At 29.0% G+C, this 17,644-nt stretch overlaps 1 protein-coding gene across 1 annotated transcript in view; it reads right to left on the bottom strand.

The window, feature by feature from the left end:
- LOC108749580 (visual system homeobox 2-like) overlaps positions 1-17,644 on the bottom strand; it is a 71,584-nt gene that overhangs the window by 6,127 nt on the left and 47,813 nt on the right. The window lies entirely within an intron of this gene.

Here is a 17,644-nt window from a genome sequence, read left to right as displayed (position 1 = left end):
ATACTATATAAATACTATAGAAGGAAATTATTATATTTATATAATAATAATATAATAATTTTATAATTTCTATAATATAATAATTTCTTCTTTATTCGTACATAAAACCTTAAAAGAATGATGTAATTTTTAAACAGTTTCCTATTTTTGCAACTTGTTTTGGTACTCAATCCTTCGCAATACGACAAGAAACACGTATTAGCCGCACAAATATGTAATAAGTATATGATTAGTCGTAACATCAATTCTGACTACGTTCATTTCAAAAATACGAGAAAGCAAATATTGTAATTAAATTAAATAAATTGTCTACATTCAACGGTAAAAGTTTATTTCGCATTTACTAGTAGACACAATTATTCAGATAAAGAGATACTTAGATGTAATAGCTACGTAGATTCCCACAATCCCGACGATCCCTATCATCAGGGGTTGTCCGTAAGCCAATTAATCTTGGCAAATAAGCGAGAGAGAAGGGATAGAATATACGCGTTATCCCTCGGAAACGCATGACTTATTTGCCGCATAATACGCATAAGAGACTGGCCTAGTAGTAGCCCCTTCTTTCACTATCCTCTGGTAATAAATAGTTAAGTCGCAGACGGACCATCGCGAGGGCCCCATGCTGTGAAACGGCACGCGTCAGGACATCATTACGTGAGACACTTGCCAAGCCAAGGGTGGCCCGAAAGGGATGTGCGTGTTAGCCATCACTCGGCGTCGATAAGCAGAAAATAATTCAGACGAACGGATGCATTAGCAAGTAAACTCAACTTTGTTCGTGCATTGAAGTAATGAACCGCGATAAATTAATAGCGCCAGCCGACTGTAGCAAATCACGAATTAAAATGTAGAGTAGTCGTGATAAGGCCTCTTTCTCTCGCTCTCTCTCTCTCTCTCTCTCTCTTGCTCTCTCTCTTGCTCTCTCTTAAAGTTTGTTTAATTTTTGCATTTGGAATTATAATAATCACAAACTGCCATCTACATTATTAAATGTTAAAACCCATTGAATTAAATAACATTTCGTTATTTTTAATTTTCATGTATGTCAAAGTGTAAATCTATCCATTTCTGTGATTAGTTCCGAAACAAATATCATCCATATTAATGTCTGGATTTAGTAAATAATAAACTAAATTTGAGTTTCTCAAATTTAATACAAATTTATTAATTTCGTGAGTTAAATTGTTTAACTCCATTGTTTTAGTCAAATTAACGATATATTAAGTAGGGACAGTGTAGTAGGAGACCTATATATATATATATATATACACATAATTAAAAATAACTTAAATTGTGAGTATAATTTGACATTATGAATTTAATACTATACACTTTTGACGCGTTCTAATTGAGACGTGTCTTTGCGACGTATTTTTTCGTTATTGAATTTTCTTCTGGATGTGTATTGGACGCCAGCGTGTTTTCATATTCTCGATTTTCATCACGCAGACTCAGTTTCGATAGCATTTCATCGGCGGCGTGGGCGTGGCAAAACTTTGGTCCATGCTTCTAACTTAATTCGGTTAGGCGAGATTTATATCTGCTACTGGCAGTATTCCTTTGTTCAAAGTCGTTGTCGGCGTGTTCCTCACCCCCGACTTCGCCAATTCACCACCGATTCACCGTGTTTTCGAGCACGAGCCGAGTTTATTAGAATTTATAAGCGGTCCTGCTGACAGTAGCGCAACGCCCAAACTGCCGGATATTCCGTGACTCGCATTCCCCGATTTTCGTTGAAAACCCGTATTTATTTGTCACCCGTTACGCTAACTTCCAGACCAGGCTCAGTGGATACTACTACGCGATGTGCATTATTGGTCAATTTTTGGGGTGGAACGCGCCCATCCGGAAATCATCGCTTTGTTTGTCGGTGGTTTTACGACCACGGCAGCAGAACGCGGCAATGAGTCTTCGTCTTAAAAATCACCAAGGAATCCTTCATGTTGCGAATATAATTTCAAAGAGTGTCATTGTTCGATCAAATAGTCGCAAATGTTAATTCAATCTAAGTAATCTTAAACTATCAATTCTACCATACAATTATATAAACATAGAATAATTATTGCATTCCTTAAATTATCAATTTCTTATTTTACTAAAAATAAATGTAATATTGTGATAAAAACCTCTCTTTCAAACATTTTTCTATTTTTTAATTCTTTTGAATGAATTAAATACATATATCGTATTACAAATAAATATCTTTTAGTCTTGTAGTGCTTTAAAGAGAAATGACTGGCAGATTTAATAATCAATTCTGTACACTGCGCAAAATTGTGCAAGCAATGCATTTATTAGAATTTCTCTATTTATGTCATAAACATGCAAGATGCATACATTCACTATCGAAGTCACACATCGAATTGTTAGCCAAGGGATCGCTTATTAATATAAATAATAGATGATCGCATTAGAAGGGTGGATGCCACTTGTCGCGCTAAACACGCAAAAGTCGAAAGGGCACCCTCCACGAAGATCATTTAATCATTTCGACGACGAACGATAGAAAATTCATGAGCCCGACGTTACTGGCGGCCGCAACCCTATTATGGGAGTTGCTTGGTCCATGGTGTATTAGACGTGCGAGGGTGATGATGCCCTGGCTTTATGTGCGAATGATAGCTGCTCTGGTACATATACCAGATATTTTGGCCACTTCGTCATGGGAATGCTTACGTGTTGAATCACACACACGTGTATTCTCTATAATTCGCTTTTAATTTGATTCTCCAACAAGCATTCGACTTCGCCGACATAGTCGTAAAACCTCATTTACTTTTGCATGGCAAATGCAATATCAAAATCTCGAATGCAAAGATCAAATAAAGATGCGTAATGTAATTTAATTTTTATTACATACATAATTTCTTTAAAACTTTCTTTTTGTAGACATTAAACTATATAGATAACGAAACTTTATTTTACTTTACGATTGTCAATATACAATCTGTATCAAATTCAGTAATGGTTAAATAAATTTAATAATAATAAAGCAATGTAAATATTAATTTTCTTATAGAATTTGAAGATATAAACTCTAAAAAATATATTAGAAAAGACTTTTAATTTTTATGTTTCAAAAATTATCGATAGTTTTGCAGCACATTGAAAAAAAGATTGACTACTGCAGTAAATTAGATTAGGTTAAATATGGCATAACATTTTTAATTGACTGCAGCAACAAATTTTTGATTGCGTTAGTCTATCCACAATGTCAGTATAAGATTTCAAGATTAACGCAACCAAAAATTTGCTGCAGTAACTAATTAAAAATGCTATGCTGTATTCAGCCAATCTTTTCTTTCAGTGCATTAAAATAAGATATGTATACATCTACGTATATGTATGTATATCAATTCAGCGGTACAAATTAATAGAACGATTAAATATTAATCTCTTCGTATTACAAATTAAGAATTAAATATGTTTAAAACTGAGAAGTTTACTTATTTTAATGAAATACGTATCATATAAAAAAGTCGTAATAAGATTTCCTTATGATAAAATAACATAAATAATAATAATTAAATCATACATCAAAGAATTAAAACATTAACCAAAAGAGAAACACGTACAAATAATAAAAAACCATTGGACAATTCTAAAGACAAAATTTCATAGTTTACAATTACATACATTGAATTAATTTTGGAAAAATTCAAGAATATTATAAATAATTCTAGTGTAAAGCTCTCATTCTTCAATCTCAACAAGTTGTACTCAATGATAAAGACATATAAAGATCTGATTCCTGCAAATATGAAAAAAAATGTAGTATATAAAATATCATGTAATGATTGTGACGTGTCCTATGTAGGACAAACTAGTAGACATTTCAAGACAAGAGGATAGCCGAACATAAAAATGACATTAATAAATCTAAACCGATAAATTCGGTAATATATTTCAATTGGGACGAGGTGGAAATTTTAGACAATAAAAGAAATTACAAACAACAAACGATTGATTTTTGAAATGATAAATATTAAACGTCAAAAGAACGGTATAAATTTAAACACAGACACAGAGTTCTTAAGTCCTTGTTACTACTGCTTTTTTACCAATCATTAATTATATATAACAGTGATAAACAATGATTGACTTTAAACGATTATAATTATATTTATGTATCATTTTAATATGTGACTCGCAATCGTCAAGACCGTTGTTTAGTTCGATTTTATATCATCGACAATTTTACATTACTCTTAGTTATATGTGACATTTTTGTATTACAATTTTATCCGGAAATTAATTATTGTTCCTACAAATATTTGACAACTTTAAGATCTCAATCTACATGAGGGCATCCAGCACTAACTGGACATGGAAAATAAGTAGAAGGTAATCAAAGATTTCGCGTGAGCAATTAGAATAATTGTCAACGTTGTCATGCTGAAGAAGGCTGGAATTTAGTTAAAACGTACATGTACACACCAAAGGAAATATATTCAAGTAGACTGAGGTTTGATCCAGTAATTTAAACGCATCTATTACAGCGCAAATTCCAAAATACGTACATATAAATAAAATATCTTTTAAAGAGGAGATACATTTATTTTTAAATAGATATTAATAAATTATTCAATGTTCTCTAAACTGTAAGACAAGAATTTCCAAGCTTATACGTAATCTTATTTTTAAGCTTAAAATAAATTATTATAGTAAATCGAAATTACGTAATAAATTTTATTATACCCTAATTATTATGCATACTTTTTCTAATTAAATAATAATTTTATCGTCTAAATTATCTCATAAATCTATTTCATAAATCTATCTTTTATAAGCTACACGTTTTTATCTGCAGAAGTTAATATATGACGTATTTGTGCACAATGAAAAATGAAGTTGTGCAAATGAAAAATTATTCAATATTAATAATTACATTTATATACCAAAAAACTATATGCCATTATTGTGCTGCAAAAAAAACTAATAAATCATCACAGATAGATTCGTATAAAAGAAGCAAATTACTTAAATTAAAAAAGATGTCAAGGGCAACGAGTAAAAGATTGAAAGTGAAAAAATTTAAGCAAAAAGTGTAGTAAAAATAAAAATTATGAATGAATAAAGATGTATATACTTTCCTATATGTTGCTTTTTAAGATTTTTGGGCGATAAAATCGAACACAGACAAAAAAGAGCCTTTTTGTTTTTAGACGTTAATTTATAAAATCTATTCCTAACATATTCGTGTTCATCATCATGATTGAGGACTACACTCAAGTATTTAATACATTCGTTGGTCTGTCACCCTACTATATCATGTATATCCTACATTCACATATACAATTATATACAGATACACGCGCGACCACGCTTTGGTTGCAGACGTACAAAAGATAAAATCAATAATCGGTCAGCGGTACCAAAAAGTTCCCTCTGAATTGTTATGTATGAAAACGTAGTCTTAATTTGTGGCATATTATATATATATAATTTGTTAACCTATTTTAAATTATGTTTCAGATTGTGAATAAAGGAAAACCATTTGTATTTAAAAAAAAACATTAAATTTCTTAAATATGTCTTTTGTGCAATAAATATATAATATTTAAAATTTGTATAATATATATATATTACCAGAGAGTTTGTGTTATTATTTTTATAAGGAATTAAAACGTTTTAAATTTTTAATTTTAATAAAAGATTATTACCCTTTCTCTTTACGAGTTGCGTTATATCTTTTTATTGTAATTGTGTTGTAAATATTTTCTTTATATTATTCTATAATATTATTTCTTATTATTATTTCGTTTCTTAATATTAAATCTTTAATTAAACGTATATGCATACATACCTATATACAATACTTATACAACTATTATAATTTGATATTCTTGATCAATGAATTTAGGAACAAGAAAATATTTATATTTTATATTTATCATTGTATTTTTTTAGTTTTTTTCTAAAATAAAAAGTAATTCTGTGTATGTATATAAAATATGCAATTCATAATTATAAGCAAATAGATATAATTAAAATTTTCTTATTCCAAAGGCATAATGAGAAAGTGAACGAACAAAACTCGTCATAATTACTTCTTATAACTTTAAAACAGTCATGCCATATGATCATCAAGCCGAATAAATATATATATATGAGTGTGTGTGTGTACATACATCCAACTCCAAAGATTTTCATAATCCCTTAAGAACGGTCGATAAGAAAATATTTATTTTACTCAGTCGGAAATAGCTAATTTCGAGTCTCAATATTATTTACTCAGCGTTAATCCCACTCTTAAAGATGTTGACGTCTTCTCTAAATCCTTACAATCAGTTTCGAGTCCTTATAAAATTCTTAGCCCGGAGAGATATCCACCTGTCACATAACTCACATCCGTAGTGGAGGAATAACTTTTCGGTAAATAAAAAGGTAATTAATGATCGTCTGTTTATAATAAAATAACAAGTAATCTACTTGTTATTTAATCGGAAAATCATTTACAATAATAAATAATTTAAAACAATTTAGCAATAATAATTTTTTTCACGATAAAGTTTTTAATAAAAAAACTCTAATTATACGAATTGGCGATAATTAAATAATGTAAATAAAAATTTGTGTATAGAACAAATATAAAATAATATACCTATATTTTAAGAATAAGTACGACCGTGTAAATCATATACATAAATATGATAGAGAACGCCAATAATCGGTCAAAATTAGATGTTATGAATAATATACATTCTTGATTTAAATTTAATTATCTCAGATGTGACAGTGCGCCGAAACGGATTAATCACAATTGATCTGAGATTGACTGACGTTAATAATATAAATATGATAAAACGCCGAAACATTCGCGGAAACATTCTCATATATGAAATAATCCTTCCCCCCTAAATTAATTTGATAAAAAACTTATTGCAAAAAATATTACCTCAGTAAGGAAAAAATTTGTTTACAAATTCTGAAGTATATCGCTTTATAGTTTGGACATCCTTAAATTAAATGTCTTAATTTGACAATAAAAAACGTTTTATTAGAAAATAAAATGAGTATATAACATAAAAAGAATATTATTTAATTAATTGAAATAAACTGCATATTATGTATATTTTGTTTATTATGTTAAATGCAACTTTTAAAGGACCTGTAGAAGATTTCTTGAGAAAATTCCGACTGAATCTTGTTCTACGTAAACAGACAATTTGAGAGGAGTAACCCATTTGAACGCTTGGAATCTTGCTAAAATTGATCTTGAAATTTGGTTATTTTTTCACATTAATTGGGCTGTATTTCTTAAAGCGTATATTGTAGAATTAGATACATTATTGCATCGTGTTCAGCGACCAAAAAAACATACAATAAAATTATCACATTTAAAATCTGGATTAAGCTATTTTTGATCAAATCAAACATATAATAAAAAAAATTGAAACTTTGATTTAAAAATAGTTCCTTAGCCATTTCTAAATCTTAATATTTTTTGATAAAAATTTAGGGATGTTCTTTTAGCATGAAATGCAACTGAAAGCTGATTAAAAAAAAATTTTTTTTTTCTTGTCAGTCTAATATATTGTATATAATAAGATTTTTTTACATAAAATAGAATAAGACCTTTTTAATAAAATTTCTAAATATATCTAATAATACTAGAATTTGTAACAACTCTAAACAAATGTTACAGAAATGTTTGTGTAAGAATAATTATTTATACTAAAATAGTAAATAAAAAAAATACTTACATACTTTTAAATAAATAATTTTATACAAAATTGAAAACACAGAAAGCCATATTTATTATATATTATATATTATATTGTTTCTATAGGAATATGTTGCTTTTAATTATATAAAATGTATATTAAATGAAATATTGTATACATATGTTGCGTGTATAAAATATTGTAGAGACATGTGTCTTTATTTGTACAATATTACCACAAAAATAGAATATAATTCTAATTTCTCTTTTATAAATTACAAAAAATATTAAATAATGTTATAAGAATTTTTATGTGCTTAGTAAAAATTTGTAAACAATTTTTATAAATATAAAATATCAAATTTTTCTTAAAATATTTTATTATATTTTGTAATACAGTTTATTTAGTTTGTAACATAGAAAAAAATGTTTTATATTACATATTTTAACTATCTGTACAATAAAATCGTCTTCTTCCTTTTTCTCAATGCTACGCTTTAAAAATTAAAAAATAATTTAATCTCTTTTCAAATTCTTCCAACATTGACTCTATCGTATTCTTTTTCTACATCTACATGATTTTGTAGCATAACTTTAGTGATACTAAAAAAAATATATATATATATATTTTTTTTTAAATCTTAGTAACAATAACGGAAAAATAATTTTATATAATTTTATACTAAATTATAATAATACCAATATTCACTATTTAATATAAATTTTACGTTTGTTATTAGAAAATGCACATGAAATCATTAAATTTAATTCTAAGAAGAAGTATTTCGTGTAAATTTGCAGTAATTTCACGTTATATCTGGAGACACGGTAGTATCTCGGCGCTAAGATATGGCGCAAGACATTGCCGTTGGCTCCTTTATCTATTGTATATAACGACATCGCAGCAGTAAGTAATTTTCACTACATTATTAAAGATATCACTTGAAGTAAATTCTATGTCAAAAAATGTCAAGAAATCAATAATAATTGTCGGAATATAGTGCAGGAGGTCGTTTCCGAGAACGACGGCGCGACATCAATGATAGAGAGAAGAAACTAAAATTGATTTGCGAATTACCATAAATTCTGTGTGAATGGTAATATCGGCATAATTCTCAACGACTTACGATGGTGGGTGCCTACTAAACATAAACACGAGTAGGAAGTCTCGTCTGCCTGCTGAAAATTCGCGGGTCATTTGAGCCGTTTCCGCGCCATTACCCTTTCTTAGCACGTCTTCTCTACGAGTAATCCTGTGACTCGGTCCAAGAATAGGCGGAGAATTGTAAGACATTGTAGAAAATCGAACAAGTTGATATAGAGGAAGATAAGGAGAAAAAGAAAGAAAAGAAGTTGAGGATACGAAAAGGAGAAAAGTTTCTTGTAGCAACATAGACGTGACTCGCTTTCTCGTTACGTTGTTCCAGAAAATTGTATCTTCCAACGTATTTTCTTTATCCCACTCAACTGTCGATTCTAAATATTTATGATACTGAAAATACTTATTCTACAACGTATGATGCAATATAGCGGAAGCATTTGATACATCAGAAAATATAGTATACTAAGTTATTAGTTGTTAAAGTAGCCAAAATAAATACACGTACTTCTATGCAATCTATAATCTTGTAGAAAACTATTGTAAAAAACTGAAATATTTTCTTTACAATCATCATATCATATACAATATATAATATGTAAGTTGGACAATATTCAGAATATTTAGTACAAACTAAAATATTTATATTTTTAGGACAGGATAACTCTTATTCATAAGACTGAATAATAAAAATATAAAAAAGAATGTTAAGTTAGAACTGTTTTTCGACTAAAATAAATAAGTTCCGAGATGTAAAAATTATATGTAGTAGGTATTTACTTATAACACGAGTAAGTAGTAATGGGAGAAATATCAGCAACATAGAAAAATTATTATCAAAAATAAAAACGTTGTCAAAAAATAAAATTAAAGTTATTACGTAAGACACCAAGATATTTCGGGAATTAAGCAACAAAAACTGTATTGTTAATACTTAAACATATATAACTTGATATATTTGTTATTCAAAATTAAAATTGGAAACTAAATAAATATTTTTGTATCACAAACTCTTCGTCGCTCGTCCATCGCTCGAAAATCTTCTCCAAGTTATACGTGTTTAAATAACAACTGCTGTTATTTAATTCTTGAGATGTCTTAATATCATTACTTAACAATTTTTTATTAATAAATATTATAACATATTTATTGAACTTTATCATAATTTCTCTTATATTATTAATATTTTCCCAAGATAAACATTATACCACTCGATTCTGCTTAAGTATCCCTTTAACATGATATATTGTATAATTTGTACGTCTCGATACTCTTTCACTTTAGCAAACAAGAAACAGCTAATTTAATCCTCTTTTGTATGTCTAACTTATATTAATAAATTATGTAAAATTGTCTCATAATTATATATGAGGTTAAGTAAAAAGTCATCGCGTTTTTTTAAAAGACATCTCTATCAGTAAAAACCGCAATTACTTTCTTACCATCAATATAAATATATCTTGATAGAGTAAAGTTTCAGCTTTAAAAATCTCTTTTTTAAATTATACGATACGACAATTTTTAATGGAGTTATGAGCAATTAAAGTCAAAATAATTCTTTTATTTAATCCGCGATAACTCAGTAATCAAAAGTCGTAGGAATATTTAAAAAAAAAGAATTTTGTAGGGAAAGTATCAAGCTTTCACGATAGGTAATCGAAAATTTTCCCAAATTCGTTTTGGACGCGTTACAAATCCACAAAGTGAGAAGAAAATTTTTCGTCTTTTTCAGCTCGTAGTTTTTGGTATGTAAAAATTATCAAACTCATATAAACTTAAAAAATGTGATAAGCTTTTAAAAGTAGAGATTTCAAGCTTTAAAATTCTTTTTTTAAATTTGAATTTCATTCATTATTGACGAAGATATTGTATACGAGTATACAACTTTGAGCTAAAAAATACGCGATGACTTTTTACTCAACCTAATATATTTGAATTCTGTAAATTAATGTAATTTAATTGTTGCTAAACATTGTAATATATATATAAGGTACCTGTGCCAAATAAGGCCCAGACACTAAATAAGGCCCACTTTTAAATATTACTTTAAAATTTTATGTCTGCAATATATATATATATACTTAAAAGATGTGTCATACGAAATAGATAAAAAAGAATTAAAGAATTGGAATCGGTAACAACACGTTTGTTTAACACAACAAAAATTTGTGTATATGAGGCTAGTTTGAGCCATTTTTATAACAATCCGCTGTAAAATTTACAATATACAATGTTTCATAATTTATTATTTATATATTATAATATTATTCAACTTTCTAATTATTAAAAATAATTAATAAATCAATTTTTTTAAATAAGTATAAGTATTTTTTTTAACAATGTACTTATTAAATAAGATCCATTTATGTGATTATTATTATAATAGCTATTATTATTTGTTTGTTATGTAGAATTTATGGTAAAAAATAATCATTTTTAATTTTTGCTGCTATCTTTTAAGCTAAAATTACATTCAAATTGATGAATATTTCTAAAGATTAAAGAATTAATTATAAACAAAATTAAAGATAATTGTAATATTTAAAAGTAGAGTAAATCCTAAGGAATTTCCTTCCTATAATTAATAATTTTTAAATCTGATTTAGAAAGAAAATGTTTACTTTCTTTGTTATTTTTAATTTACTTCTGATTTGGGCCTTATTATATGCATGTAATAAGGCCCAATGTCAGAGTTTAAAATTTTTTTTTGTTCATTTACACATATTCTATATAAACAGTATATTTTTATTTTTAGGAGTAAATAAAATAAAGATTTGATTTTTACTTAGTTTATTTCAATCTTGCCATAAATAAAATTAAAAAAAAATAAAATAAATTAGGTGAGTCTTATTATATGGGCTTAGGTACCTTAATTAAATTATAAATTAGATATTATTTTTTCAGGTACTTACTATAATACGAACATTTATTAAATTTTTTCCAATTATAGATATTTTCTACAGAAATAGGATATAAAACTTGAAATTTTATTATCATTTACGGCGCTTCCTGCCAAAATTTATTTAGAATTACCCACAGATAATTACTATAGCCATAAATATATACAGTATTATATACAGTATATTAGTTCTTTATATATAGCTATTATAAAAGAATTATAGCAACATAACAGAATTCCACCTTATTTTCAATTCGATCCTACAAATAATACAATAGCTGCAACAGCGACAAAAGCATTCAGCAACAGCTGTGTGTACTAAAAAAACTCTTCGACGAAAACCGAATTCGAACAAGCCGTTTCAGCCGTTTTACGAGCAATGTTGCTAGCATTGCTTTCGCAAGTGTTAGCCGTAGCCGCCATTTTGTAAATGGCATCAAGTTGTTTTTTAATCACAAAAGTCATGATGTATACTTGTGAGACGCTTGTGGTGTTAAATTTTAACGTGAACTACATTACGAAAGAAGCCTGGCAAAGTATCATTAACTTATTTATTATTCGCCATATTTATGATAAGTTAGGAATCTAAATTTCCATTTAAATAATTTCTTTACTGCACTTTTTATTTTTTCTTCTTGTGACTGTTTAATATTAAAATATATTGTTATAATACATTTATAATGCATCTGGCAGATACACATAATACATTACATTTTATAATATTTTACAAGATTGCATAAAAATTTAATATTAAAAATATAAATATTAGTGTTTAAATATTTTAATTTAACAGATATTACAATGATAATAATCTGATTAAAAAATAAACCGGCGTTACATATAAATTAAAATTTCCAATCACATCTTGTATTTTATTTATTCAATACCGTGTCTCATCGATAAAGTTCAAGATATAATCTAATATTCTAAATATAGAATGTATAGGATATATAAAATATAGAATTAGTAGAATTATATAGTATACAATTGATGGGTACATGAATGGAGCGCGTAAAAATACTAAAAATAGCGCGGCATAAAACATGTTAATAAATAAGATAATATATTTGATACAACATTATCTCTAGTTGTCAAATCAATCTCCCCCAAAATTCAATCGATTATTAAACTTAATTTTTATTGAAATAACTATATTTTTTAAATAAACATAATATAGGTGCTATATAATTAAATGGAAACGAATAGGAGGGGCACATTATCTATATTAAGCATTATCAAAGATTTTTCAACAATGCGTGGTCCTTTCCAGAGAACGTAAAAAATATAAAATAACCACAAAATGCTTTAGACGGAACTGTTAATCATGAAAGAGCAATATGAAATATATATATCGTAGAACATGGCAGAGTGATCTTGCAGAATGAGAAGGAAATGTCGAACGCCTTGTCGGAGGAGCAACTCGCGCCTCCTACCTGGCTGGCCGTTCTAACGAATCCTCAATGGCGCCCGAGTGCAAACGGGGCCTTGACAATGGGGCCTTGTTGTCAGGAAGGGGGATTCCTTCAGAGAAACTTTTGTCAGGGAACTCACGTGGAACTCGGGTGAGAACCCTCGAGAGCTCTGTGGATGACTTGCGCATCGCGAGCTGCGAGCTGCTACTTGAAATAAATTTTTTTTCTCTTCGACTCGAAGGCGGCTTTCCATCCTTCTGCTTTCTTCGTCCAAACGGCCGCGTGACGATTGTGTGAATCACGTCAAAATTCCTCGCTAATGGGCCGCTTACGACGGAACACTGGCACGATCCTATACACCATCTTTCTCTTCACGAGTTCACATTCTCGTTACGCGCAATAAATTATTCCAAGGAAAAAAATTGCAGCCCTTGTGGAAATACAAAAAATTTTAGAACACTTGAATCAACATAATCAATCGTATAATTCAACAAATTATCCGCCTATATAATATTTAATAAGCAAATTTTTTATTTAAATAAAAAATTATTCCTTATTCATGTTAAAAAAAATCCTTTCCTTCTTATTATTCGTAAATTTCAGTCAACAACAGTCAACTATGTTGGACAACTAAAGGAACAAAAGCAAAATAGTAAACATTAAATTATGAAGCATAGAGTAAAATATTAACTAAGTTATTTTCTTACAGTGCTTGGTTCATGCAGCTTTATAATCATATAATAATTCATTTCTATTATAATTTAATTTGAATCACTCCGCAACATGGAACCCTTCCTATCGATCGCGTCAAAACTGGTAGGAATAGCACAGTGTGCAATTTTCACGCGCACCCCATAAGAAATCATAACCCTCAGATCGCCGAAATTATGTCCGTTTGTGCGTGATTCTACCCGCCAATCAGACGCAGCCAAGTTGCGAACATGAGCTCGCTATAACGAGTTGCCTCCCTTATATTATATACAGGGAAACTGATTGTGTGTTAGAAGTTCTAAGCATTTAATCTTTCACAGTAGTAATGTAATACGGTAAAGCACCAAAAAAATTACGATTAAGAAAAACCATCAATTGCTCTCTTTATTACAATATCCAATACACAAACAAATGTATGTTTTATCATATATAGTAATATTTTATACATAAGGTTCAAATATAAAAGACCAATCTGTTGAAGACATTTCGATTAACTTCACCGCAGGAGGTTTCGACTGCTTTTCTTCGATATTTTAGTTCGGGTACAACCGTAACACTGGCAAAATAATAACAAAAGTATCAAAATTCTATTGTACTAATAGTAATAAGAACGATGATCAACATATATATAAAACAAATTTTGTAGCATTTAACGATAGTTTCTGTTACTATTAAATTAAATAATTTTTAAATCACATTTTGATTACGTTATTCATTTAAATGTTACTTTGCACAAATTTTTAGCGATGTATAACTCAGTGTTAACATCATTTAATACTAGTGCAGATATTGTTTAAAATTATAATGCGCGCAAATGCATTGCACATAAATGCCGCTTATTTTACTCTCATCTTATTTTATAAATTTTATTGTAAGAATCTCATCAATCTTATCTTTTATTACTATATAAACTATATTTTCCGTCATATCCATTAAAATGACTATACAAAAATATTTATTAGAACAATTTATTAGAACCTCCTTATAAATCTCGTATATTCATAATAAGGATGATGACTAACAAATTTGTGAAGTTCAATAAGGACTAACTAATTAATTTCTAGATCAGGTCAATGTATCTAAAACCCTATTAGTTTTATTAAATAAATAACACTTCGACGCATTCAGAAATCGATATATTGTCAAATTACCAAGAGGACAATTTTCATTAAAACGGAAATCTTCCATTTTAGTTTCTTAGAATTGTAATACTTATTAATCAAAGATTTAAAAAATAAAAAATATTAATTTAATTAATTTTATTCTTTCTTATTTATATTAAATATTAAGTAACTGTAATCAATTTTTTATAATTTTAATACTATTTTTTATAAAAGAAAAAAAAGGCGTAAAATAATGGAATTCATTTGTACCTTGTAACATTTATTTGTTATCTTGTAATTGCCTAATTTCATAAACAGTATATCTATGTTTCTTTTTTAGAAAGCTAATTACATTTTTATTTTTACGATTTTGTCGATGTTAATGAGCCTTATTAAATCATAATCTTTAAGAAAATCTAACTGCTTTTTTTCTAATTTATTAATGCCCAAATACTTTTTTTTTAATTTTTCAAGCTAATCGTATATCAATCAAATGTTTTTTTTTATATTTATAAGTATTAAAAAATTTATATATAGTAAAAACGTAAAATTACATAGCATTGCTTTATATATTTATACATTATTTAAAAATTTAAAAGTGTAATTGAATAAATATATATATTTAATGGACTAATATAAATAGCAAGATATAATTATGTTACAAACAGAAAAATTTAAGTAATAATGTATAATGTTTTGTACATATAAACATAATCTGTAGGTATATCTCATATACATAAACGTAATTCGTAGATTATGTTTATTTGCATAAAATGATCTTTTAATAACCATACATAATTCAAAATTTTTTAAATTCAAATAATGTATAAAAACACTGTACAATGTCTAAATAACTCGCTAGTTCAATCAAAGAAAGACAAAAATAAATTTGAAAATAAAGAGTAAAACTGCATACAAGACAAAATAAAAAGGAATGAGACAAAATGAGCGATAGAGAAGGAAAGACGCCACCTCTCCATGCAAAAATATCCCCGTTAACGATTATCAGCTCCTCTTTCCGTCTCGCGCCTCGTTATATTGTGTCCCCGTCGCGCGCGCAAATTTAGAAACAAAAGACGGGTGGAAAGCGCGTTCTGATTGGCTGTCCGGTCCCTGACTCCTCTCTCTGATTGGCCCGCGGGACCGCACCCATCCTGTAATGGCCGCTTTGTCGTTCCCCGGCACTCTATGTGTACGCGCCTGCACGCTTCAAGCAGCCTCGACAACCCCATGCCGTCACCCCGCGCGATTCCCCAGCCCTCCCCTCTTCCAGTCTCCCTTCTACTTGGCTTACCAGCCACCCCCGCCGCTCGCGGCAGCCGCCCTCGTACCTCGAATTATATCAAAATATAATCACTGGCTGCCGCGTACAGGTTGTGTGCATATGTATATGTCGTATGTTGGGAACGTTCATTCACATATATACAGAAGTGTCCGAGTCGTGGCCCGCGGGCCATTTTCTCCTACATGGTCTCCCCGTTTCCCCTAGTCTACGATGCGAATCGACAAGCGTGATAAGTTAGTAGTGGGGGTGCACAGGCAAGGTGCGGACTCTCTTAGTTAAATCCACTTAGGCACCTCTGATGTACAATATACGCAACCGCACTAATGTGCACACGCACACAATTGGGACAGCATAGATGAAAACTGCATGTTACGATATACTTGAAAAGTCTCTCTCTTGCTCTCTTTCGTTTTTTCTTTATCGTTGAAATAATAAAGAAAGAATAGAGTAAAAGAATTTAGATTTTCATTTGAAAAGTGGAGGGGCATATTTTATTGTTGGCATATCTCTTTGTACTCTGTTTTGTTTAAAAAGTGAGCTGTACATTAAATTTATAAAAGCCAACTGATATAGAAGTCAACTGGTATAAGCTAACATCCACTCACCTATTCACCCACCCAATCACACACACACACACACACACACACACACACACACACACACACACACACACACACACACACACACACACACACACACACACACACAAAACACACACACACCACACGCGCGCGCGCGCAATTAGTATTTTTAGTATTTTTCAAAAATTTATAATTATAAGTGAGTAAAAATAAAAATTAGTTTATCAAAGGCATTGCCTTTGATAAATCACCATCGGATTTTTCTTGGGCATGAAGGGATTGATATTTTGAAATTGTATTGCTGAGGATAGTTCCAAAGTGAACTGAAACGTACTATTTTTTGGAATAACGCTGACTCTTATTTGACCTAATTTTTTTGGATTTTTTATTGTTGAATTTGAGAGAGTCTGTAAGAAGATTACATTATTACTATTTGTAGTTATAAGTGATTGTAATTTTAAGAATTATAGTCGAATTTGAGGTGAATATTTTACAATGATTGGTTAATTCTTGCAATTATAACCATTTACAAACGCTTACGCAATTGTAGCTCGCAAAGGGGAAAAGCGGTCAGAGAGAATCTACTCTTTAAATTTCTTACAAGAGTAACATCTCATTTTAAAAGAATGAAAATATTTACACTTTTTAATAAGAATGGCAGTCTTTTTGTGAGATTTTATTCTTTCGGAATGAGATTTACTCCAAAGGAAGAAAGTCGTATTCCTTTTTTGGAGTTAATCTTACTCTAAAAGGTTAACATTTTATTTAAAAAAGGAAAGAGTAAAATCTGCCATTCTTATTCAAGAGTACAAATATTTTCACTCTTTTTCAATAGCGACAATATTATCATTTTTTTGGAATGAGATTTCGTTCCAAGAAATTTAG

Source organism: Trachymyrmex septentrionalis, unplaced genomic scaffold (genome assembly GCF_001594115.1).
Source record: "Trachymyrmex septentrionalis isolate Tsep2-gDNA-1 unplaced genomic scaffold, Tsep1.0 scaffold30, whole genome shotgun sequence".
NCBI classification, from domain to species: domain Eukaryota; kingdom Metazoa; phylum Arthropoda; class Insecta; order Hymenoptera; family Formicidae; genus Trachymyrmex; species Trachymyrmex septentrionalis.
This window is presented reverse-complemented; position numbering and strand designations above follow the sequence as displayed.